This window comes from Biomphalaria glabrata, chromosome 4, assembly GCF_947242115.1.
Source record: "Biomphalaria glabrata chromosome 4, xgBioGlab47.1, whole genome shotgun sequence".
NCBI classification, from domain to species: Eukaryota; Metazoa; Mollusca; class Gastropoda; family Planorbidae; genus Biomphalaria; species Biomphalaria glabrata.
Window position 1 is genome coordinate 7,186,415 of NC_074714.1, and position 26,147 is coordinate 7,212,561.

General features: G+C 36.5%; 1 protein-coding gene across 4 annotated transcripts in view; it reads right to left on the reverse strand.

Moving 5' to 3' along the window:
* The window catches only part of LOC106065401 (uncharacterized), a 127,357-nt gene that overhangs the window by 40,044 nt on the left and 61,166 nt on the right, over positions 1–26,147 (reverse strand). For 3 of the 4 annotated variants that reach the window (XM_056026096.1, XM_056026094.1, XM_056026093.1), the window contains one exon: positions 25,168–25,278. The gene's annotated coding sequence lies outside the window, so the exon portion shown is untranslated. Of the gene's footprint in view, positions 1–3,517; positions 3,918–25,167; positions 25,279–26,147 lie in introns of all 4 variants that reach the window. The other variant, XM_056026095.1, reaches the window with a different exon arrangement.

Genomic DNA, 26,147 nt, shown 5'->3' on the forward strand with positions numbered 1-26,147 from the left:
CGCTGAGTTCAACATTGTGACCAACTCTCAGGTTCAACACGTTGAATGATTATGTATCGTTCACACTGTGTTGTGATGAGAGCATTTCAAATTTGACATGTGTTTAAAAATCATCTTCACTTAAATTGCGCAATTTCCAAAAGGCACGATTAAAATTTAAGCAACAATACGTTAAAATATACGAATCAATTTAAAAGAAAATATAATTCTATTTTTTTCAAACTGTCTTTTCGTAAGACAAGTTCAATGTTAAAATAGTGTAGTTGTGTAATTGAGCAGTTTAAAACATGGGGGGTACAATGATTAGAAAGTTGGTTTTTGTTTTGTTTTTTTTTTTAAATTATTTTTATCCGAGACCATTCGTCATAAAAGCCCTGAATACTGACCTGTGACGTAGCAACTTGTCGTGACGTGGCTACGTGTTATTAGCTTCCACTGCTCACAGCAGACGACGTTTCAGGCCCTATATGACAATTATTGTCATTTTAGCCCCAAACAGCGCCCCACGCTTTTCACATTTTATATCGCTCATCAATCATCGAACATAATTCTAGATCTTTGTTAGTCATAAAAGCATTGGTTATGACTATTCAAATATATTGGTCTGGATAGAGTTTTGTTTCACGTTATTTCTCCCACTTCCCATAATCGAATCAAGTTGAAACTTAGCACAATGAATCGTTTCAACACATGAATCAGTTAAAACGAAAACAAAAACTATCAGATACTCAGATTACTCTTAAAATGTATATTTAGAATTTATATGAAAATTATATTTAGCTAACGTAAGATAAACCTTGCGATAGCGAGAGTTCGCAGCGATTGAATGGTGCTCTCCCCCCACCCCCCTACCGGATGCGCGAAAGAGCCTCTTGTCAATGTAAGATTACAGACTGGTAAAAGTCGCAATACTAGGAAAGTAAGTTATGCAACTGTGCACAGCTATGATTGATTTACAGAACAATAAGTGTCAATACGCAATATTTTGTTTTTTATTTTAAGTATTTTCTTAACGGTCACTTTATTCCGGTCATAACATTGTTCGGCCAATGAAGATTCGTACTTGTGATTTGCTAATCTAAAAGAGTCTCGCTTCGTCGTTGTGGCCAGCTTCTGGTGTTGTATCATTATGACATCATTGTGCTACCAGGCGCAGGCTAATGACACCTGACATTAGACGAAAACTTGATACAATTACTAAATGTCAAGGTTAACAAGCCATGAAAAAAAAAGCTATACTAAGTGTGAAGAAGCGTGTCGGATACATTGGCAAGTCCGTGTACATTGATTATTTATTAACATAGGCAAGTCTGTGTACATTGACTATTTAATAAAAATGGCAAGTCCGTGTACATTGACTATTTATTAACAATGGCAAGTCCGTGTACATTGACTATTTATTAACATTGGCAAGTCCGTGTACATTGACTTTTATTAACATTGGCAAGTCCGTGTACATTGACTATTTATTAACATTGGCAAGTCCGTGTACATTGACTATTTATTAACATAGGCAAGTCCGTGCACATTGACTATTTATTAACATTGGCAAGTCCGTGTACATTGACTTTTATTAACATTGGCAAGTCCGTGTACATTGACTATTTATTAACATTGGCAAGTCCGTGTACATTGACTATTTATTAACATAGGCAAGTCTGTGTACATTGATTATTTAATAACAATGGCAAGTCCGTGTACATTGACTATTTATTAACAATGGCAAGTCAGTGTACCTGGACCTAAGGATCCCAAAATAAAAAATGCCAGTGTTCACCATCCGGTTTAGAATGGAAGTTACTGCATTTATATATCATCCACAAACGCATGCTATTTGAAGAGCATTACTTTTTTATATTAGACACGATATTGGTAAGCTAAATTTAAATATCTATTGTGGCGTCAAGCCAGTTTAAATAATTTAATTTTGATGCAACATAAGAACATCCTGCTTCGTACAACTAGGTTGCAGGGAACGAAATAGAAATAACAATAGTTTATTTTGAAATGTTGTGGTACTCTTCGGGAAAACTTGTTCAGAAATCTTCAAATAGTTGAACTTTTTGGTATCTTTCTTAAAAATTAGTCAGAATTTAGATCAGTTCAAAGTTCATAGTGATGTTATAGAATTTATTTAGTTACCAAGAATCTTTTTTATTTTCTGCATTTAATTCACATGTACGCCTACTAGTTAATAGTTGAATCAATCTCTCAATACTGATTTGAAAACGAGCTAAAAATAGAGCCGCCCAATCCATCTATAAGATCTATTACTAATTTGTTAACAGACCTGCATAAGACCCATTGTTATTGTGGTGACTATGTGTTAACAAACCTGCATAAGATCCATTGTTAATATGGTGACTATATGTTAACAGACCTGCATAAGATCCATTGTTAATGTGGTGACTATATGTTGACAGACCTGCATAAGACACCCATTGTTAATGTGGTGACTATATGTTAACAGACCTGCATAAGACCCATTGTTAATGTGGTGACTATGTGTTGACAGACCTGCATAAGATCTATTACTAGTGTGGTGCTAAAATTAACGCAGGAAAACAACACGAGAAGAAAATAGTGGTTTTGAGATTTGATAAACATTATAGTCATCCTCACAACGCCTTATAGAGATTTGTATACGTGGAGGAAAAAAAATCTATAAATAGCATGCTTTTTGGTGTCTCCAATGTGCAGAACAAAGGAAATGAAAATCCCCATCACTCATTGTAAATGGAAGCAAAAAGTAAATTTGTTATATTGGCGTATTCAATTTGAAATAACATCTAACGACGTACACAAGACATAAGGATGGCTGCCTGGTCGTGCGGTTTGCGCGCTGGACTGTCGTTTGGATTTATCGATGGTCCCGGGTTCAAACCCTGCCCGCTCCCATCCCCCGTCGTCCTGCGGGAGGTTTGGACTAGGAAGTAAACTATCTTCAACTCTGAAGGAACATCCGAAACATATAAAACAAACAAACAAAATTGCAATTTCTAGTTTCTTCTTCTTTTTTTATTTATTTACTTTGATTTCGCCATAAAACTTTATTTCGGTGTCTTTGCTAATAACCTATAAATATTAAATAGATCTAAATATTAACAAAACGAAAATATTAAAAAATACTTTAAAATAAAAAAAATAAATAAGGGAAAGAACTGTACATTTACAGCTATATCTCTAAATTCTAGAATATTTATATATAATATTTTTTTTTCTATATCAAACAAAATTAATTATTAGCACAAGTTAATTAATTAATTGGTTTAGGCCTACTTTTTTTTTTCTTTTTATGAATTCATGTTTTGTTAGGAACAATGAATAATTATGCAAAGCTTCAACTTGATCCGAGAATGGTAAATGAAAGAAAAAACGTGTACAAAATTTGTGACAGACAGACAGACTGACAGACAGAGTGAGTTGATATAAGCTTTGCAAAAAAATAAACAAAACGTTATTGTAAGAAAACTAAATATTTTGCTTGTATAAAAACAAATCAGACATGAATACTTACGTCTCATATGGTTGTACAACTAAAACTATAAACACAATTTGTCTCCAAACAATGGGCATTGTCTGGGGCGCCCCATTTCCGAATTTATCGCGTTTGTTCCAAAATAAAACAAAGATTAACAAAGTACAAATCTTGATGTTCACACGATCGAGACTCATTTATTCATTTAGAAATAGTTTCATTAATTAGAAAAAAAAACAAAAACATCCTTTTGAATGAGAACATGGGAGTCTTCATGTAATTTTGAAAAACAAAGTCTACTGGTATCCAGGACCTAGATTTACCTTGAAAACGTGGCTGAGTTAATTTTGGTCATCGGTACAGCGTGGTGAACGATCCTCTCCTGGAGCGAGAGCGTGGCCCATAAAATACGCAGGAGAAATGGAGGCTCAGAGAGACACTGGAGATTAGAATAAAATAAGGGAAACTAGAGACGGAGGTGAGGGCCAGAGGGAACGAGAGACAGAGAGAGAGCGAGAGAGAGAGAGAGAGAGAAAGGGGGGGTGGCGCTAAGAGTGCAGAGGAGAGGGGGGAGGGGGCAGCATTATGTTTTGATTCTATCGCGAACATTACAGGACATGCTGCGTCTGATTTTTGCATTGGAAAAGTCCCGAAAACACGCACACACACACACGTCTACCTCTCGCATGAACACATACACACTAGCAATCATACGGGTGCTTAGACATTCAGACAGCTGACGCCCCCCGTTCTTTCACTCCCTTGCGCGCAGAGCCCCCCCCCCCTTTTTTTTTAATTTTTAAAAAAATCGTATTTATCCTCTATTACTTTACTAATTCTGTTTTTAATTTCTGTGTGTGAGTGATTGGATGTGTCGAAATGTGTATGTGTTTACGTACTAGTCACAGACAATACTGCAGATTTCATTTGGCTGAGAGCCAAACTGCCATGAACCGAACAATCTACAACGCCTTGCTTAACCTTGACCTGGCCTTCACTCTATATTCCATATAACCCATTTCCGAACAGAGCGACTTTTATAGATTTTGTTTGGTTTATGTTGTTTTTATGTTGTTGTTGTTTTTTTAATTGTAGAAAATTCTTTTCCCCGACGCAGATTTGAAGCTCTCGCTCGTTGCAAACTCTCGTCTGCTCAGCCTGCTAAGACTGCAAACTCACGTCTGCTCAGCCTGCTCAGACCTGCAAACTCTCGTCTGCTCAGCCTGCTCAGACTGCAAACTCACGTCTGCTCGGCCTGCTCAGACCTGCAAACTCTCCAAGACTTGCAGCTGGAAATTAAGAAAAAAAAAAGAACGGAGGCATCTCTTCAGCTCGTGAATTGTCAGCTGGCCTTTCCTTTGTTATTTCCTATTCCCAGCGACCCCAATACAGTTGACCTCATCAGACAGATAAATGGGGTCAAGGTCGACTATACTCCTCCCCCCCCCCTTTTTTTTTTATTACTCTTCTATATTCCGGACCAACCCACCCGAAAATCCGTTCCTATTATAAAGAGAACCTTCCTTTCAGCTGATTGCCAAACCTCCCCCATCCCTCTACAACTGTAAGAGCGATTAGCTTACCTATATCTCTTCAACATCTCATTCCCTCCCCTCCCTGTATCAGCTTCCCCCCTCCCCCCGGCCTCTTAACACCTGCAATGACATTGAAAAACAGATTAAGTGACATGATATCAGACTTGAGTAAATTCGATTTAAAAATAAACCCAGAAAGGGCCGAACATATAGATATATATAAAATAAATAAATTGACGAATACAAACATATGCCATGCAAGATATGAACACACGCCTTAGTGGCTGCTTCTGTTTAAAGGTTAAATTAGGGAAGCTTCAATGTTTACCTCGCACCCAGCTAGTACAATCATGCAGTCATACAATCACACAGTCATACAACCATGTGCTTTTACAATCACTGACTAGTTCAATCAAGCTCTCCTACAATCACGCATTTCTATTCACGCACACAGCGGGCCCCGTTCGTGAGGCTTTGTTATTAATGACAGAAAATGGTGAATTAACTCTTTCTCTCCGTAATTATTTACCACATTCTAGTGGAATCAACAACCGTGGAATGGCCAAATCGTTTAGTTTGAATTTTTTCGAAAATTCCTTTGGCTTGTATGTTGCAGAGGCCCGACAAAACGATTATTCTACCTGTAAGCGCTATTTTTATTTTTTCAGGGCTGTAAGGTTCGAACTCGGAAATACCGTCACGACTTTCTGAAACGCATTTCATAAGGCCTAATGATGAATTTGAAAATGTGGAACCAGGGCAATGAAAATAGTTCACAATATACATATAGTTTCAGAATCTATCTATCTCTCTCTCTCTCTCTCTCTCTCTCTCTCTCTCTCTCTCTGATATTCATATCACGATCACGTGGTTTACGCGTCAAAGTCTCAAAAGAAGTGTAAAGAGGAAGTTTATATATACATTGCCTTCTACTGCTTCTAGTATAATGAAGTATTTAAAGGGAGTTAATTAGAAAGGAAAATTTTACTTCATTTACTTCGATTAGAAAACTTATTAAAAAGGGGAGACTACTAGTTCGTGGTCCATAAGTCAATACGTTTCAAGCTTCATGTTAAATACTTTCGTGAATCTATAAATAAAATTAATTTATATTGATTCCTCATGCAGTATAATTGAAACTTCAGTTATCTGGCATAGTTTTTATGAAATATTTATATATACCTTACAGTAGTTCTCTTTACACCATGATAATTACTGCGGAAATTTAAACATTTGGATAGCATGATTTATAGTTGATCCACACTGGTACAACCTGTCATTAGCCATTCTACCAAAGTGTGGAATTATTTCATTGGAATAAATAAGAGATGTAAAACAGTGAAACTATTTGTAAGGCCAAAATTTTAGGAAAACAAAAAGGGAGATTTGTATAAAGTTTATCAGGTAAAAATGTCAGGAGTGTTGATAAGCAATACATTTTGTACACAGCTTATATCAACTCCCTTTGGTAAAAACTGTGTACATGTTATTTCTTCCACACCCATTCTCAGATTAGTTGAAACTTTGCACAATTATTCATTGCCATAGACGAGACATAAATCAATTTTTTAATGAAATTAACCAATTAGTCAATTATTAAAAAAAAAAAAAAGTAAAGTTTCCCCTTTCAGACCTTGCAATCTTATTTTTTACTGGTAATTAATTATTTTGCTTGATACCAACAAGGGAAACTAAACCTTCAGTATACCAGAGATATGGCAAAATTTGTTGGGTTTAGTCCCTTTAAATAATTATTAACACTATTTATCCCTCACGCATTTTCCGATCAAGTTGATACTTTAAAAATTAGTTATTGTAACTAGCAAAACATGAATCAATTAAAAAAAATTAGTTAATTATTGGTAGTTAATTTTTTTGTTTGAAATCGAATAAGGGAAATAGTTTGTACCTTATTGATAGATATAGTATTAAGAGTGGAGTTCTTCTCCTTTGGATATGCTTTGCTTTTTTTAAATAACCATTTTTTTTCAATATATTTGCTTGGTTTTATTACATACTGATGCTATAAAAGTAAGCACTACAATTTCATTATTTCTGGTACACTGAGACAAAAAAAAACTTTGCTATAAAGATCGGAGAAGTTAGGATTAATCTCGCTGCTACAGTGCATGAATAATTTAAAATAATGCTTAATTTTTTTTTTTTAAATCTTGATTAGGTTTGCTTTCACAACGTGAGCTGAAGACTTGAATACAAAATATTTGTTATTCTGAGTCTGATGTCTTTTTTCTTTCTTTCTTTCTTTTTTTCTTGACTTTAATTTTCAATACAAAAAAAGATGAGACATTTCAGAGACACAGCACTCCTTCTCAGTACGTGTTCGAGAGATGTAAAAGAGGCAAATCTAGATCAAAGCATTGAAGAGAGTGGACCTTAACTATGGAAGGTAACTTGTAGCTTGAGCAAGTTTACATAAAGCTAACAAGTTTCAAAATGTAGTCTATTTAGGAATCCAAAATATGTAGTCAATAAGTCAGAATAATGTAGTCAATTTAGGAATCATAAAAATGTATTCAATCCAGAAATCAGCATAATTAAATTTAGGAATCGTCATAATACAGTCAATTTCGATATCATAATAAGATAAGAAGATAATTTGTACTGGTCCAATCAAATGGAAGTTCAGTTTGACTACAAATTGACCACCTCAATGTAATGTAGTCAATTTAAGGAATCCGAATAATCCGTCCAACCAAACGGCCATACAACAGTCAGAGTGAAATATATAGATGTAGATAGTTTCTCAAGTACAATCGGTATTTAAATCATTGTGGAAAAAAAACAAAAAAAAAAACCAGAAAGACCCAAGTTTTCACCCGAAGCTCGTCTTTCATTCCATGAAGAGTCACGTGTGTCCAGACCCAGTGCCCTAGTGGCCGCGGCCAGTTCATGTTCGTAATCTCGTAAGGCAGTGCACGAGATTTGAGAGATCGTGAAGTATTTAGTTTAAAATGCCGTGAGGCGGGAGTGTGATTTAAATTTCTGATCTCTCTCTTGTCGTCCCTACCAGGCGAAGGAGTCCCCCCCCCCCCCGATTGAAAGGAAGCGAGGGGGAATGGGGCGGAGCAAGCCTTCCTAATGAAATGAAACTTTAGAAAAAAAAAAGGGGGGGGGGGGAATTTTTTTTGTTTCGCGAACAAAGCCATAATTTCTTTTTAAATTGAACTTGACCTCAAGACTACACTGCATTCGTAACATTTGTTTCGTTAATATCTTGTTATCTCTGACTTAATTATTCGTCTTTATAAGTTGTATTTTTTATACTACCCGCAAAAAAGTGACTCAGCATTGTTGACGTGAAAATTATCTTCTTCTTTATTGGGTATTTGTACGATACCATAGTCCTAAATGTATATTCTATGCACGATAGCATAGTCCTAAATTTATATTCTATGCACGATACCATAGTCCTAAATTTATATTCTATGCACGATACCATAGTCCTAAATTTATATTCTATGCACGATATTCCATAGTCCTAAATTGGTATGTATATGAATGTATGTATAAACATCAATCTAGTTGTCTATGCACGATATCGTAGTCCTAAATGTAGTTGTCTATGCATGATACTATAGTCTAAAATATAGTAGTCTATGCACGATACCATAGACCTCAATCTAGTTGTCCATGCACGATACCATAGTCCTAAATCTAGTTGTATACGCTCCATACATTCGTAATTATAAACTATGCCAATGACACTGTAAGGATTACATATTGGAAATAGTTTGTGCTATGAACGAATGAACTTAGAAATTTGATTTACATTTTTGAAAAGTGCACAAAATTATCGAAAACCATTAACGAGTAACATAATTTTGGTTAATTAACTTCTATGCCTTACCTACCGCAGGGCAGCCGCGAAATACCTACCCACAATGATGTTTGATAATGTTAAAAAAAATTCTATACCTAGTTTGTGTTGCTACCAAAACGCAAAAGTTTAAAGGGTATAAGTTAATATTTACATTCAAAATCGATAAAAAAAAGGTCATCTAAATAAATTCGATTACTAACACTTACTATAGCATAAGTAAATGAAACGGTTAATCTCCAGATTTTTTTTTCTTTTTTTTACTATCAAATTATAAGAATTTTCTATTTTTAAAATTTCAAGCATTTTTCTTTATCGGTGACTATATTTTTCCACGCTAACAGTCAATCAAAGTAATATGTTCCTTCTTTACACTTACACTAAGGAGCTCGCACTAGAGTTCAAGAAAAACATTCACCAAGAAAGGTAAAGAAGAGTAACCTATATAAAAAAAAATTGTGGTGACAATGTAATAAAACATGAGAAAAACATAAAAGAAAAGGAAAAATGTGGAGATTTTGAAGCAAATAAACGAAATCAACAATGTTCCGGGCGTCATTTTGTGCTAACATCGAGAGGCTAGGAATTGGATTCTGAAAAGTGGCCCAAAAAAATAAATAATGACATATTTCCCATAACATACTTTGGTATTTTATTCACCCTGACACACCAAAAAGCTTGTTATTTATGGATTTGTCTTCATGTATAAAACTCAATTCAGAGACAGACTCAGCGTAACCTAGATCTAGATCTACACTACGCGCCGCTGTTAAAACACTCGAAACTATTATCAAAACGAAGATTTGTCTGTGCGCGCCGTGTGTGCGTGTTCTGTTGTTCCTGTTTACCTCTCAAAAAAAAAAAACAAAAAAAAAACAAAAACAAGTCTCGGACAAAATCTTTCTAAGTCCTAGATGATGAACACGTAGCTAACATTTTTCTGGAATGAATAATTCGGGAGATTCGGAGAACTCGATTATATTCCCCCCCCCCCCTTTTTCTTTTTTCCCTTATGGGGGTTCGAGTTAAGATAACAACAGTGGAGTCGGGCAGACAAATGTAATCGATTATTCTCGTACAGATCTGCGTTGTTGTCTTTTCTGATCCGATTCTTTTGTTTGGGTGAGCCTCGTCCTATATTCCAACCCCACCCCCCCCCCCTCAATAAAGTGGATATCGGCGTGCAGCGAATCGAAATGTGCACCCTCGTAAATCCTACACCCTACCAAGAAAATAAAAATAACACCTGCAAAGAAAAAAAAAAAGAATAAACACGGGAACGGAATAAAAAGGGGCGGGGGAGAAAGGTAAACTTAAGCACAAATGGGTCAAGGCTAAGAAGAAATATTTTATCTCTCCCCCCCCCCCACTTTCACAGTTAAGGAGCTCCATCAACCCACCCAGTGGCAGCCACCGCCCCAGGGTTAATTGTTACGATAATGGAGTGCAGGGATCTTCCATTCTTTACCTCCCTATTGCAGCGCCCCTTTTCTTTAACACCCCGCACACACACACACACACACCCACAATCACCGTCTACCTTGTAGATCCAGACAATGCAGTATAAGGTGCTTCACAAAGATAGCACCTTTCTTTTTCTTGAAATCTGTCCTACCCACTCCTGTCTTTATTCAGCCAGTGTTCTAGAAAGGTAATCAGCTCCTGGATTTTTTCCGAGCGCGAGGCAGTGCGAGGAAGCCAGGACTGCTACCGGGCAGGGGTCATATGTTCACTTATTCAAACTCCCCAGCCCCTTTTCTTTTCTTGTAACCGCTGGTATTGTGTACTGGTTACGTTGTAGAAATTCTAGATGAAGGTCTTAAATGTCTGTCGATGAAAGAGAGTCTAATCCTTGCAAAAGGCAGAGAGAAATGGAGATAGTCGGTCGACGATCTTGTAAGGTGCCCCAGCAGTCAAATACAGCATATTGGAGATTTCTAGGATAAACTAAACAATTTCAAGGACGCTAACCTGAATGTCACAGTTGCCAACTAAAGAAAGAAAAAAAAGAATTCAGACATTTTGAACTATACATGTAGTGTGGTTTGCTCGTTGCTAATCTCCTTTTATTGCCTATAGTTGTCGAATTTCTGTTTTTAAATAAGTTTGAAAGACATAGAATAAAAGTTCAAAGCTTCCTTAGTATTGAAATTTTTTAGTGCTGTAAAAGGAAGAGCTTAGAACATTGGATTCTGCAGTGCTAAAAGGTGCACATAAATTATCAAACACCTTTCAAAAAACAAAGCTGATCTTCTCTCCCTTTATTTTGCACACCGGAGACACCAAAAAAAAAAGCTAGTTATTTATAGATTTTTCGTCATGTATGAACATGTTTAATAGGGATGAAAGTGAATAGAGTATATGATGATGACACAATTACGTTAGAAAATGGAATAATTTTAATATCTTTAACTTCTCTTATAGATTACGTCCAACGCATTCATGTGTCAATCTAGTCATGCATATAAATGAGGTAGTTCCGAATCTCTGACCTACTTTATAAAAGGTCACGTGACTGTGGTCTTATACAATGGCAATATCTTCCTATGATAAGATGTAGATCTAGATATAGTGATAGCCTAGATCTCGTAGACCTACTAAATAATCATTAAAATTAGTGAATTATTGTAACATATATTTTATTACTTAAAGATGTATAGATCTAGACTATTTTCATGTTTAAATTACAATGAAATCCATGAGGTCATTAGTGTAAACAACACACCACGTGACTGAGAAGAGATCCGCAACTACCTCATTGGTGACTGTGTCTGTGTGACTGGTTTACCATGAATAAAATAAGCAGTTTTTATTTTCTTCTGTTACTCTTAATAACTGGAATTTTTCTGGGCGGAGAGACATGCTTCATTTTGATTCCCATTTCTAAAATTCTTCTAATCCTTTTTGTAAAATTTCAGTATCTTGTGTTGTTTTTATTGTTCTATATATTATGCATTCATCCGCAAATAATCTGACTGATGTTCCTGAACTAATGCAATTGGATTGGTCGTTTATGTCACATAGAAACAGTAAGTAAATCTATTAGGGAAACAGTCAAGGACGCCATATAGTAAGATCAATGTTGTTAACAAATAAATATAAACTACTTAAGGCTACAAGCCAAAATAGCTTATAAATCTGATTTTACAGTGCTAAAAGGTGCCTCAAGGAATTATCATTAACCTTTTAAATACACAGTTTATCAACTCTACCTCTACTGTGTACACTGAATACACCGAGGTGCTAACTATTGCCATAGATAGAAATCACCAATCGACACACCTAAACTCATAAGTGGAAAAAAGTGTACGTCACTGCTAGCCTTACTTGTATACAGGTCAGGGACAAACTAGCAAATCAGTGTTATATAGTTTGCATGCTCTGCATAGATCACTCGCCTCAGTGTAATTTAGAACAAAAAGTTTCAGTGCAAAGAAAGGTTGTGGCTTTATGATTAAAATCCAGACAATACAAAAAGACACTGTTGTTTTTTTTTCTTCTTCAAACAAAAGTGTCTGTCTCAACACTCCGTCGCCTACTATATTTACTGCGTTTCAAAAATGATCGCATAAAATATTGGACTGGATTCTTTCAGACACTCGAATTGCTGTTTCGTTCTTTGGCTAAAAGATATATTGTTGTATAAAGAAAGGAAACAGCGCAAAGATGGTCAATAAAAGCAAGAGCTCAAAATATCTTTCTGAAAGACAACTCAACCAGACAATGTGTCATACTGACATTAAAACTCTAGGTTCAAGCTTATCAAAAACACTTATTTAGTACAAGCGATCAAACATGTACGATAAAAACAAATCAATGCATGCTTTGTCTTCAAATGATAAGGTAAACTTAACATTCATAGTTTATTCGTCACACATTGATTGTATACCTTGGCATGGGGGGCGACCATATGCAAGAGGAACATTACTTTAACTTAAGTAATAAAGGAAAAATAATATAATACTCCCATAGGTTAAATTCATAAGAGCCAAGATATATATAAAGCAAGGTTACAAAGAAGGTTTCTGTGGAAACACAAACTCAAAATCAGCCCCCGAAGTGGTCCACCCAGGCAGGTAGAAGGGCAGGTTTTAATATTTTCAGAAAGAACATCAGTATGAAATTCTATCAAAGATAAATGACAGAGAAGAATGGAGAAAGAAGGTTGCTAGATCTTGTGTGGTGACCCAGCGTTCCAGTAGACCAAAGGATAGGTGAAACTGAATGTGAAGTTAAATGTGAACCTGGCCTATCTGATGTCTTAGAATGAATATCTAATTAATCTAATTGTTTAGTAAAGGGTCAATCTCTTATTTAAATCCTCAAGAAAAAAACATTTCCTTAAAAAGAATATATAAAAAATCCTTTTTTTTTTTTTTTTTTTTTTTTTTTTTTTTTTTTTTTTTTTTTTTTTTTATTTAAAAAGGAAACCTCAGAATTTGCGCTATTCAGTTTTAGCTTTATCATCATAGGAATCCTTGGGCTTTATGCCTCTTTCCTTTGCCTCTTTTTTGGGGCTTTATATGCCTCTTTTATGGGCCATCTTGCCTCTTTTGTGGGCTTTTTTTTTTTTTTTTTTAATATGTTTTTATTTGTAAGTTATCATAATTCACAAGTATTAAATCATAAACAATTGAAAAGTGATTAACCTAAAAATATAATAACAGTAATAGAAATATTATTTAATATCAAAGACATACTACCTAACCAATGAACCCACTAAAGACAGAAAAATGATACAAATATACTCTACTCCAGAACAATCAACACAATATCAGATATCCCTGACCCCCAACACCCTATTTCTGAAAAACTACATGAGCATTATACAGGTATATGAAAATCAAACTAGATAATTCTCTACCCTAAAGTCCATTATTTTTCTCAATGTTAATTCCAAGTGATTAGGATCAAACACCTTATTATTATGTAGACATTTGAGCCAGGTAGCCCAAACAAGATTCCTGTATTCGGAAACAATAATCAAGTTAAAGTTATGTATCATTTTATTTTTTAGTTTTGGCAGCTTGTTTAAAATAATAGACAAGTTAACATTTACATAATTGCCACAGTTTGCTTCCAATAGGTCCATTACAGTACTTCTAACTTGAAGGAATAATGGACATTCCAAATACATGTGTTTTTCGTTATCAGCATTTTCAAGGTGGCATAATATACATTCACGGTCATTTGCCCGTCTTCTAACCATAGGGGTCATCCCAAAGATAAGTCTATAACTAATCTCTCTAGCTTTTGGTGGGATATGTTTACTGTGTAGGTTTATGAATGTGTCCTTGAATTCTGTCACCCCAAGAACTCTCCCCCACTTAATCCTATTCACTAGGCTTTCCTGTAACAGCTTTTTAAGTGTTGTGTATGATTCTTTGGTTTTGTTGTGTATTAAATGTTCATTACCAGGTAAAACTCTTGAAATAGATCTGTAAAATGGATGAGTGACTGTACCAAAATAGTGAGGAGTATCATTGTGTATTGGAAGAAGACTACTTAATCTTAAACCATAATAGTAAATTGTCAACGGAAAGTTTGTTGGGTTTCTAACTACTTGACCTACAAATTTTAGCCTTAGCGACTGTATTTTTATTTTAACATCTTGCAAGTTTATCCCCCCATCCTCTTTGTTTTGAATGAGTGTAGTGTGCTTAATGCTCCTAATAGTGTTTTTAAATATAAAGCTTCTAATTAACTTGTTCAGCTTGTTTATGAATTTAGGAGGTGGCTCTGTAATGTTAGCTAAATAGACAATCTTTGGAATGACCAAACTATTTATCAATACAGCTCTACCAAATATTGTAGAACCTGTGTGCTGATAAAGTTTAATTAAGTTTGAGGCTTTGACAAAAATATTCTCCCACTGGTCTTTACAATAGAACAAAGGATTACATGTATAGACAATACCACAAATCTTGATTTTATCAACAATTCTGAAAGCGCAATTCTCTTTGAATTTCCATTTCCCTAGTCCCATTACAGAGGATTTATTTATATTTATTTTTGAACCACTAGCTTCTCCGAAAAATGTAAATTTCTTTAGTATATTCTCAATATCTTGCTCTGAAGATGGAAAAAAGGTTGTATCATCCGCATAGGCTTTGACTTTGATGGTTGAGAAGGAACGACCCGGTATATTTATCCCAATAATGGATGGGTCAGATCTTACAGATTCCAAGAAGGGTTCCAAGCAAAGGATATACAAGAAGGGGGATAAGGGACAGCCCTGTCTGACAGACCTTTGTATGAGGATACTCCTACTGAGAGAATGATTAATTATCAATCTACTTGTTGCATTGGTATAGACAAGCTTTATATATCTGATTAACAGGGAACTTATTTTACATTTCTCAAGCACCTTGAACAGGAAGCTATGGCTTACTCGGTCAAAGGCTTTTTCTTGATCTACAGATAAAAGAGACACATTGAGGTTTTTATCCTTACTGTACATGATAAAATCCCGTAAAAAATGCGTCATGCCGTCAATGTTTCTGTCCGGGATACAACAGTACTGGTCATGTCCGATAAGTTGGTTTATGAGTGGTTTCATTCTTAGGAAAATCATTTTTGTGAGAAGTTTATAGTCCGTGTTGAGAAGTGAAATGGGCCTATAGTCGCTAGGTGAAGTGTTATTTTCAGATTTCTTAGGTAAAAGTGTGATGTATGCTTCGTTAAAATTTGGAGGAAAATGTCCCAGTTTAATGGCGTCGCTATATAGTCGCAGTAAGAGAGGACCAAGCAGGGGGAAGAAGGTTTTATAGATTTCAAATGTTAAGCCATCTGGACCGGGTGATTTATTGTTCTTAGTCGAGTCCAGGGCAGTCCTGAGTTCGTCTAGCGTAAATGCACTCCCTAAAAGATCTTCATCTGTCTTGTCCAGCTGGTTGCAAAATTTTAGAAAATTATCTTGAGCATCAGTATATACTGGCTCTTCACTGTATATAGTAGTGAAGTGTTTTGTAAAAATATTCTTAATATCTTCATAATCATCTACTTTATTCCCCTCACTATCTATGATGTTGCTTATTATTTTACTTGATTGTACATTCTGTTCAAACGATAGGAATAGTTTACTAGGACCTTCATTACTTAAGTAATTTTTACACCTAATCTCAGCACCCCTATAAGTATACTTGTTTAATTCCTCTAGTTTTAAAAGAGTTTCTGTTTTAACGATTTCATCATCCGTGTGTAATAATGTGTATTTGAGTTGTTCATATTCTTGCCTCCTACGTCCCTGAGCTAATGTAGATATTAACTGGCTTTGCTGCTTGATAGAACTTTTTAGGAGAGGCCATGTCTGTGTTAAATCGAAATGTGGATCTTGTATATCTTGTAAGTAAGAATTTAGATTAGTAGAAACTAACTCCACGAAAAGGGGAATTTCCAACAGAGAATTGTTAAATTTCCAGTGGGATGACTTTCTTTTAATTTCTTTGTTTTTTATGTCCAAAGTAACTAACACCGCTTTGTGGTCTGTGTATTCTAGTGTTTCTTCCAGATGTGACACCCGACTTATATAGAAATGATTAGGAGCATACACTCTATCTAAGCGCGTCGAGACGGGGTATGACCTATGCACCATGGTGGTGTCACGACCCATAGGTTCTAGTGTCCTGTAAGCATCAACTAAATTAAAATTCCTCTCTATCTCCTCTAAGAAATTAAGATTCGGAAAGGTTTTACGAGAGGGAGGGCCCACTGCCAAAGTAGTCTGTTTATCTAATGCAGAAGTTATGTAATTGAAATCCCCCCCCCCCTATGATAAGCGTATCCTCTCTATAATTATTGTTTAGTATATCGATTAAATTTTCATAAAAATCCTGTTTTTCCGCGCTCTTTGCTGGTGCGTAGATGTTTGCAAGTGTAAATGTTTGATTTCCTGATTCTACTCTAATGATTACTATTCTTCCCCTGGTGTCCATAAATGCATGCACTACTTTAAACCTATCTGAGACTAGAAAAATAGCTACCCCTCTACACTCGCTTCCTAGGCTAAACCAGCCCTCTTTCAGCCCTATGTCGGATGTGTATTTGCGTGATTTATAATGTGTGTCTATATTTGTTTCTTGAATGAAAATGAAGTCTGGCCTGTATTTTCTGGATAGGTGAACAATGTATTTTTGCTTGTTTAGTGTGTTACAATGTAGAGTAGTGGGCCAGTTAACGCGATTATATGAAAACCTACTTATTAATTGTTGTTTTGAATTATGTCCAACTTAGATCTATATGCATACTAAATATAATTATTCTCTTTAAAAAAAAGAGAAGATTTTTTTTTTAATCACGACATTTGGATTCGGTATAGGACTATGGGTTATACCTTGTTGATGTTTATATTATTCAGTTGTTGTTAGGACCTCATGGTGACAACATCTTATAACAGACATATACACGACTGTGGCCTTTCCATATTAAACTATATTCAAAGTATCTAACGGTCTGGACTTAGTTCTTCGTCATGTTATTGTGATAGATGTTGTTATTAGTAGTTTTAAAGGTATCTAATAGGCCCGTAAAAGAAACTCATTTATCTTCTAAACAATCTGTGGAAGTCAGCCATCCTACAACAACCAGGCCAAGCCTATTAGAGTGAGAAATGTTGAGCTCAATAGCAGAATGAAAACTTGTCCCAATAAACGATTCACATCTTCAACTATCCTTAAAGTGTGACTTTGTAGAATACAATAACTCTTTTGTTTATATCCAATGGATATCTGATATTATAGCGTAACCAGAGATGTAACCAGAAACATAACCAGGGACGTAACCAGAAACGTAACCAGGGACGTAACCAGAAACGTAACCAGGGACGTAACCAGAGATGTAACCAGAGACATAACCAGAAACATAACCAGGGACGTAACCAGGGATGTAACCAGAGACATAACCAGAAACGTAACCAGGGACGTAACCAGAGATGTAACCAGAAACATAACCAGGGACGTAACTAGGGACGTAACCAGAAACATAACCAGAGACATAACCAGGGACATAACCAGAGACGTAACCAGGGATGTAACCAGAGACGTAACAGGGACGTAACCAGAGACATAACCAGAAACGTAACCAGGGACATAACCAGAGACAAAACCAGGGATGTAACCATAAAAGTAACCAGAGACGTAACCAGAGACGTAACCAAAGACGTAACCAGAGACGTAACCAGGGACGTAACCAGTAGCACTGGGTGGAGTGGTGATATTCCCACTACAAGTTTTCGCAGCGCGTAATCTTAATTTCAAATTGATCAAAATTTTCTACGAGAGAAAGAGGAGGCATGGGAGGCATATACAAAAGGGTACTAGCCTTTTATGTGAATAGTTTCCCTTCCCCCCCCCCCCCCCACACACACATACAGACACACTATCGCACAAACATAAACAATGGCAACACACATACACAAGTCTGTACAAGCTCTAGAATTTATTCCTTAACAAGCGCTACGAGACAAGCAACTGACGAGAGCCATCACTTCTTATAAGATCTCAATCAAAATCTAGATCAAACAATTAGAAGCGATGCTAACATGTCTGTCGTATTATTTCATGATTTCACCCGGAAGTCATAAACAAAAGCAGATTGATTGCAAAAAGATTTTAGTTCCTTCTTTTTTGATGGATCGGGACTATGGGAATTGTGTTGCATATAAATTCATAAAACTAAAGGTGACAGTTGGTCTTTAGAAGCTTATTTATTCTTTCACTCTAGATAGAGATAGCATATTAAAGCATATTAAAATGTCTGTATCATATAAGATAAAATGAGAGAAGAAAAATTTGTCTCTTTGGCCTCTCTCTCTATTTCTGTGTCTATAGTCGAAGCCAAAGCTTTAAAAAACATGGCGGAGAGCTACTTCCGGTCGCTTATGGGTAAGTCCAGTGCAGCGTTTAAAGTTAACAGATTCAGGGTAATGGGAGGGAAGTGGGGAGGGGGAGACAGAGTGTTGAAGAGAGGAGGAAGGGAATCAAGAGGAGAGCAGGAGTAACGTGTGAGAACAGAGGACCAAAAAAAAAAGTGAGACATTGAAATAAGAGAAGGTGTGTGAGAGAAAGATAGTCTAAGAGAACAAGGAGAGGAAAATATAATACTGTGAGGTCGAGAAGTGTGAAAGAGAAGAAGAGAAGAAGAAAAGAAAAGTGTGGGAGAAGAAAAGTGTGGGAGAAGAAATGTGTGGGAGAAGAAGAAAGGAAAAGTGTGGGAGAAGAAACGTGTGGGAGAAGAAGAAAGGAAAAGTGTGAGAGAAGAAAAGTGTGGGAGAAGAAAAGTGTGGTAGAAGAAATGTGTGTGAGAAAAAAGTGTGGGAGAAGAAATGTGTGTGAGAAAAAAGTGTAGGAGAAGAAATGTGTGGGAGAAAAAAGTGTAGGAGAAGAAACGTGTGGGAGAAGAAAAGTGTGGGAGAAGAAATGTGTGGGAGAAAAAAGTGTGGGAGAAGAAATGTGTGGGAGAAGAAATGTGTGGGAGAAGAAATGTGTGGGAGAAGAAATGTGTGGGGGAAGAAATGTGTGGGAGAAAAAAGTGTAGGAGAAGAAAAGTGTGGGAGAAGAAATGTGTGGGAGAAGAAAGATGAAAAGTGTGAGACTGAAAGAGACGACAGAGAAGACCAAAATGAGAGCCAATGAGAGAAAGTGTGATAGAAGAAAGAGAAAGTGTGAAAACATGCAAGAGAAGGTAAGTTTAAGAGAGTGTGTGAAAGGAAAAGTTGGAGAGAGTGAGAGAGAGAGAGGGGGGGGGGAAGTGATAAGAACTAAAAGGTTTTTTTAGACGGGGGGGGGCAATGAAATAAAAAAAATGGAAGCAATAAAAATGTGTTGTGTACAACAGAATCAGAGAAATACAATCTCTCTCTCTGAACGTTCTTTCTTGTCTCTCCCTCTCTCTCTCTCTCTCTAACTTTCTCTCAAATACACACAGACACACACTCTGTACAATCTTCCCCACGAAGTGACTTAAAATTAGCCGCAAGTAATCTAATCGGCCAATACTATGTGGAAAAAGAAGAGAGACTCCCTCAACTTGGCTTTCCCTCTACAAGTGCCGCCCTTGGTGTACTTTGTACTTGATTACAATACTTCCAGAGATGGGTTTAAAAAAAAAAAAGGGATCTACAATGTTTGAAGCAGTAGGCTAATGTAAACATCAAGACTATCAAATGATAACAAAGCTTCTGGACAGGAAGTAGTCTTGTCAAAATACAGAGTCCACGGGAGTGTTATTGTTGGTTAGCTTAGCGTCATTGTCCTGGTATTGGCCGCCCGCTTAGAGACCACAGCAGTAGAGTGAGATTTAGAGAAGACAGAGAGAGAGAGAGACAGAGAGAAAGAGAGAGAGAGAGAGAGAGTGACTAAATAAGAAAAAGAGAAAAAGAGCGAAAATGATAAGAAAAAAAAAGAGGACAAGACAATTAGCTTAAAAAAGGTGGAGAGCGGGAAAGAGAGAAAAAGAGAGGTCAAAAAAGGGGGAAAAAAGACAAAGAGAGAAAGAAAGAGTAATTAAAAGAATGAGCATAAAAAAAGAGAAAGGGAAAAACGAGAAGCAAATATAAAGAATGAAAGTGAGGAAAAAGAGATAAATAAAGAGTAAGATAGAATGAGAAAAAGTTAGAAAGAAAGAATGAAGAAAGAGAAAAAAAGAAAAAAATAGAGACAAAAAAAGAAACAGAAAAAAAAGGAAGAAAGAAAGAGAGAAAAGAGAGAAATAAGAGAGAATGGAAAGACAGAAAAGAGAGAAAAAAAAGAGAGAATTGAAAGAAAAATAAGAGAGAAATAAAAGAGTCATGTATTTGAAGAAAAGAAAAAAACCTCTCTGCTGTGGCAGCTACAACATATACTAACAGGTGGCCAGTCTGAAAGATAGCGATGAGGGGGGGGGGGGGTTGGACAGATTTTTTTGTTCTATTAATTAAATACGAGAAGGAAATGGGCGGAAGTCGGGGCGGCAGTGTCAGTAAAATGATCTACAAATTGCCGGAGTCGGTGAGAGCATGTGGGGTGTCGGGGGGGGGGGATACATTTGGGGCGTACGGGTTAAGGGCAGAAAAAAAAACTAATTAAAAAGGTGCTCACTATAGTGTTGAATCAGAGAGCAGCAAATAGATGCAATGAGATGGCTTGTTAGGCTACCCCCCCCAACCCCTCCACGAGCAGCCTTTTAATTGCCTCCACCGGTGGTGCGCATTAAAAACACCAGAAGCCCAGATGTGATCCGTTTTCATTGTGACCTTTTAAAAGCCTTTTTTTTTTTTTTTTAATTTTCTAACTCTCAGCATTAGACAACAACAGGGATTGACCAGAGATACATGTTAATTTGTGAACTAAACCCAACATTTTTATATCGTGACTCTGAAGTAGCAGGCCGTAATACACATTGAGATCTAGACAAGAGACCGCGAACTACACACACACACACACAGGTATAGGGAGACAGAAACATAGACACACACACACACACACACAGACTGAACACAGACAGAAACACACAGACACATAGATGAAGATTGTTTTTTTTGAAGATGGCCCTGCACTGTGGCGAGATGCAATTTGTGCTTAATTATTATTATCTGCGACACACACAAAACGACACACAAAGCGGCACACTAAGCTACACACAAAACGACACACAAAGAGAGACACCAGGGGCGGACTGGTCATATGGGCATTTGGGCAAATGCCCAGTGGGCCGGTACCCAAATGGGCCGATTGGGCCACCTAAAGGGCCTTAAGAATTAGACTATAAAAAGTGTGACATTAAATTGTTAAATGTTTTATACTATTTTCTTGAAAAAGGGACCCTCTGAGCTTCGTGTTTAAAAAAAAATCTTTTCCAGACTCTATAGTGTGATTAATACTAATTTAATCTAACACATTTTCCCGAAATAATGTAATAGTCTATATGCGTTGGCAGGGCTACTAGTAGGCTTCATCCTTTTAGGGCCTACACACTTGGCGATTAAAAAGCAACATAAGGCCTATATATTTTTTTACTAATGAAGATTCATTGTATGCATGCGTTCAGTTATCGATACATCATTAGGTAGACCTACAATTGGATGCTCCTCGTATGATATAAGCCTACAATTTGTGGGCCGGATTGTATAGAAATGCCCGGGCCGATCTTAACACCCATTCCGCCCCTGAGAGACACTCTGAGACACACGCACAAAAACCCAGAGTAAAACGAACACAGACAAAGCCATTAATACATCCTGGCCACCTAGGCTTAGAACACACGGATGTTATAGACAAAGCCATTAATACATCCTGGCCACCTAGGCTTAGAACACACGGATGTTATAGACAAAGCCATTAATACATCCTGGCCACCTAGGCTTAGAACACACGGATGTTATAGACAAAGTGAGAAATCCGGCATTCTCTAGAATGCTTAAAACGTCAAGGCAAATAGAAATGATTTCTCCATTATACGGTGTGTGATACGTGGCTGAGTAACAAGAGTCGTTTGGCTTCCTATCAAATGGACTCGAGTTCTACTCCCGACTCGAGCAGTGTTATGTTTACAGGTATCCTCTACCCTTCGTCCAACTATAAAGATTGAACAATAGCGATGTGTGAGGACTATAAGAATGACAATTACACAATAAAAAGGGAAATCCCTTTAAAGTAATACAAGCATTATAATGCATTTCATAAATATTCATCTTTTTTTAAAATTTCGTACTCTAATAATGCACAAACTCTTACAAACACTTATTGATTTATTATGGAAGTTTGGAAGAAACAAAATTAATTAAATTTGCTGATATATGATTAGTTATTGTCTTTTAAGTGCACTATACATTTTGTTTACAATTTAATTGCGTTCAGCGGTGTAGATAGCTTTTACTTTGTTGAAAAGGCTAGTGGAGCCTACAATTAGAAGCTGTGCCAATGTTTAATTAGGTCTATTCAGAAAGAGACAGGGAGTTAATGAGAAATAGAGAGAAAGAGCGAAAAGAGAGAAAATGAAAAAGAAAAAAAGAGAGACAAGACAATTTACTTGAAAAGGTTGGAGAGAGAGAGGGAAAGAAAGAGTAGTCGAAAAAAGTATTTAAAAAAAGACTAAGAGAGAAATTCAAAGAATGAGCAAAAAGAGAGAAAAAAAAGAAAAAAAGAGAAACAAAGAAAAAGAAACAAGTGTAAAGAATGAAAGAGTAAAAAAGAAATAAAGAGTAAAATATAATGAGAAAAAGTCAGAAAGAAAGAGACAATAGAGACAAAGAAAGAAACAGAAAAAAGAAAGAAAGAGAGAAAAGAGAAAAAAGAGAGAATTGAAAGACAAATAAAGAGAATTGTCTATTTTGTAATCAAGGCAAATGCGACTACTAAGACAAAACCACGTGACTGGATATCATTTTAAATTTGATCACAAATGTTTTCTTGAGATGATCTTGGACACCACAAGAAGTGAAATAGATCTTGTTCAACAAGGCTTCACTGCCATTTATATTTGTTTGAGATACAGACCACAAGAAGTGAAATAGATCTTGTTCAACAAGGCTTCACTGCCATTCATATTTCTTTGACATATTCACACATATTTCGCCATTGAAAAAAAAAGTGCTTATACCAGCATATAAATCCACTCATCTTAAAATTGAACTTTATAATCCACTCAGTGGGCTGTTAAAATTAAAACAACCTAAATAACTTAAGAATAATTATAATAAGGTATTTTCTAATTTAAATTCTTGCCATCAGTTTGAGCTAATTGACTTTTAAGTCCCACCCGGATAAAAATAACAACAACATAGAATAAAATTACCCAATGAATAGTTTTTTTCACCACCATCTAGTTTTAGAAGGAAATGTCCTGCATGGAGCTCCATACTTTTTTTTTTTTTTTTTTTGTATCTAGCGAATGATAAACAGTTCTACAAAGTCCCTTCGTCTGAGAAACTTATTAATTAACTTCTTTATGAATTACTAAAGTTTTCTCTTGAAATACTCTGTAAGCCTAGTGTTTAACGTTCACTTTGTCTTGTTTTATTTTCTGTTTTGATTTTCTGTCCTCCTTGGTGAAGTCTTCTCTCTTTTATTGTCCTCCTATGGGTTTGAACGTCTATCAGTGGTTCTCACGGCGTTTTGTTCTCTCTCGGGTTCGAATCCTGAGAGTTTTAATTTCTGGATCTCTGAGCGCCTCTGAGTCCACCCAGCTCGAATGGGTGCCTGACATTAGTTGGGAAAAAGTAAAGGCGGTTGGTCGCTGTGTCGTTATCTTTTTAAATAAGACATTTTTTTCTTTGCCTGACACAGAACTAGTCATTCTATAGAGTGAATGCATTTCGCACTTTGACGATAACACACACACACACGCACACACTTAAAGGCGATCACAAAAAGCTGCATCCACCAAACAACACATCAATCCACTCAGCTCCACCAGACATCCAAGACATAAGACTTCTAACATTGCCAGTCAAAGAAGTTCTTACTGGTCAGTGACTAGAAGTGGAAGTATCGACCTTACTTGACCATGTCACACTCTTTCTCACTCTCTCCATCTGTCTATCCTACTCTACCTGACCTTCGTTCTCTTCTACTATCTGCTTCTACTTAACTCTCTCAGTCTCTAAATTAAATTCTCTCTCTCCCTCACTTACTCTCTTCATCTCACCTTTGTACTTGACTCTTTCAACCTCTCTTTACGTAGTCAGATCTCAAACGCTCTCTTTTCTGCGTTCGCTTTCTATATCTCTCTTCCTATCTCTCTCTCTTTCTATCTCTATCTCTTTCTACCTCTTTCTTTCAATCTCTTTTTATCTCTATCTCTCTTTATGTCTCTCTTTCTCTATCTCTCTTTCTATCTCTCTTTTTATCTCTCTTTTTATCTCCCTCTTTTTATCTCTCTCTTTCTATCTCTCTTTCTATCTCTATCTCTCTCTCTTTCTCTATCTCTCTTCCTCTCTTTCTATCTCTATCTCTCTCTTCCTCTCTCTCTATCTCTCTCTTTCTCTCTCTATCTCTCTTCCTCTCTCTTTCTGTCTATATCTCTTCTATCTCTCTCTATCTCTATCTCTCTCTCTTTCTATCTCTATCTCTCTCTTTCTCTCTCTCTCTATCTCTCATCCTCTCTCTTTCTATCTCTATCTCTCTTCCTCTCTCTCTTTCTCTCTCTCTCTCTCTTTCTCTCTCTATCTCTCTCTTTCTATCTCTATCTTTCTCTCTCTCTCTCTATTTTTCTCTCTTTCCAATTTTCAAACCTCCCTCTTAATTTTCTTTTATCCATTTCAAGTTCAAACATGCATGAACCTAATTTACCAAGACAAAGAAAGGCCACGAAGCACTACAATTGTACAAAATATAACTTACGAGCTGTTCATTGCCATGGACGTATCATATCCTCGTAATCCTTCTCCTGGACTTTCGTGACGACTTCCGGTTCCGCTGCAGCCACTGCTTCCTGGTGTGGGGGGGGGTGCACTGCAGAAAGATGAGGAAACCTTAGAGCTGCATAGAAACTGATGGATCTAATTGACCGTTCACTCGTTCTGTCAGTTCTGATGGACTAGTGGGGGGGGGGGGGAGAGCAAAAGTGAGAGATAGTGAGGATAGGGCGGGAAAGAGGGGGGAGGAGGAGGGAGACAATCGGGTGGAGGGGAAAAAAAGGAAAAAGGAGGAGCAAAAAAAAAAAAAAGGAATCGGAAAAATGAAAAGAGACAGAATGACGAGCTGAAAACGATTTTTAAAAGAAAAGATTTCACAGTGGATGGAAAAAAAGGAAGCCTGCACAAGAACATAAAAAAAAAATACTTTAAAAAATAATTTTTAAAAAGCTTATATTATATTAACACAATAATGTACAGCCGCTAAGATAAAACACATTCAAGAGCATTGCTACACCGAAGGGAGGCGCAGTTGAGCGGAAAAGCGCTTGGCTTCCGATCCGGGTGGTCAAGGGTTCGAATCCTGGTGAAGACTGGAATTTTAAATTTCGGGATCTTTGGGCGCCTCTGAGTCCACACAGCAGTAATGGGGTACCTGAAAAGTAAAGGCGGTTGGTCGTTGTGCTGGCCACATGACACCCTCGTTAACCATGAAACAGACGACCTTTATATCATCTGCCCTATAGACCACAAGTTCTGAAAGGGGAACTTCTACTTTTCGGTCTGATTGTATCAATTAGTTTTGATCAGTCATGCAATTATGTGTACTATTGACCTAGACACAATAAATTTGTGCGACTAGAAATATTTTTACTAATCGTTTTTGTTTAGTTTTTAACTTTTCTCAATGCGCTATGATCCAATCAACTGAACCAGTTTTGAAATGAGGAGAGAAGAAGGGGGTAT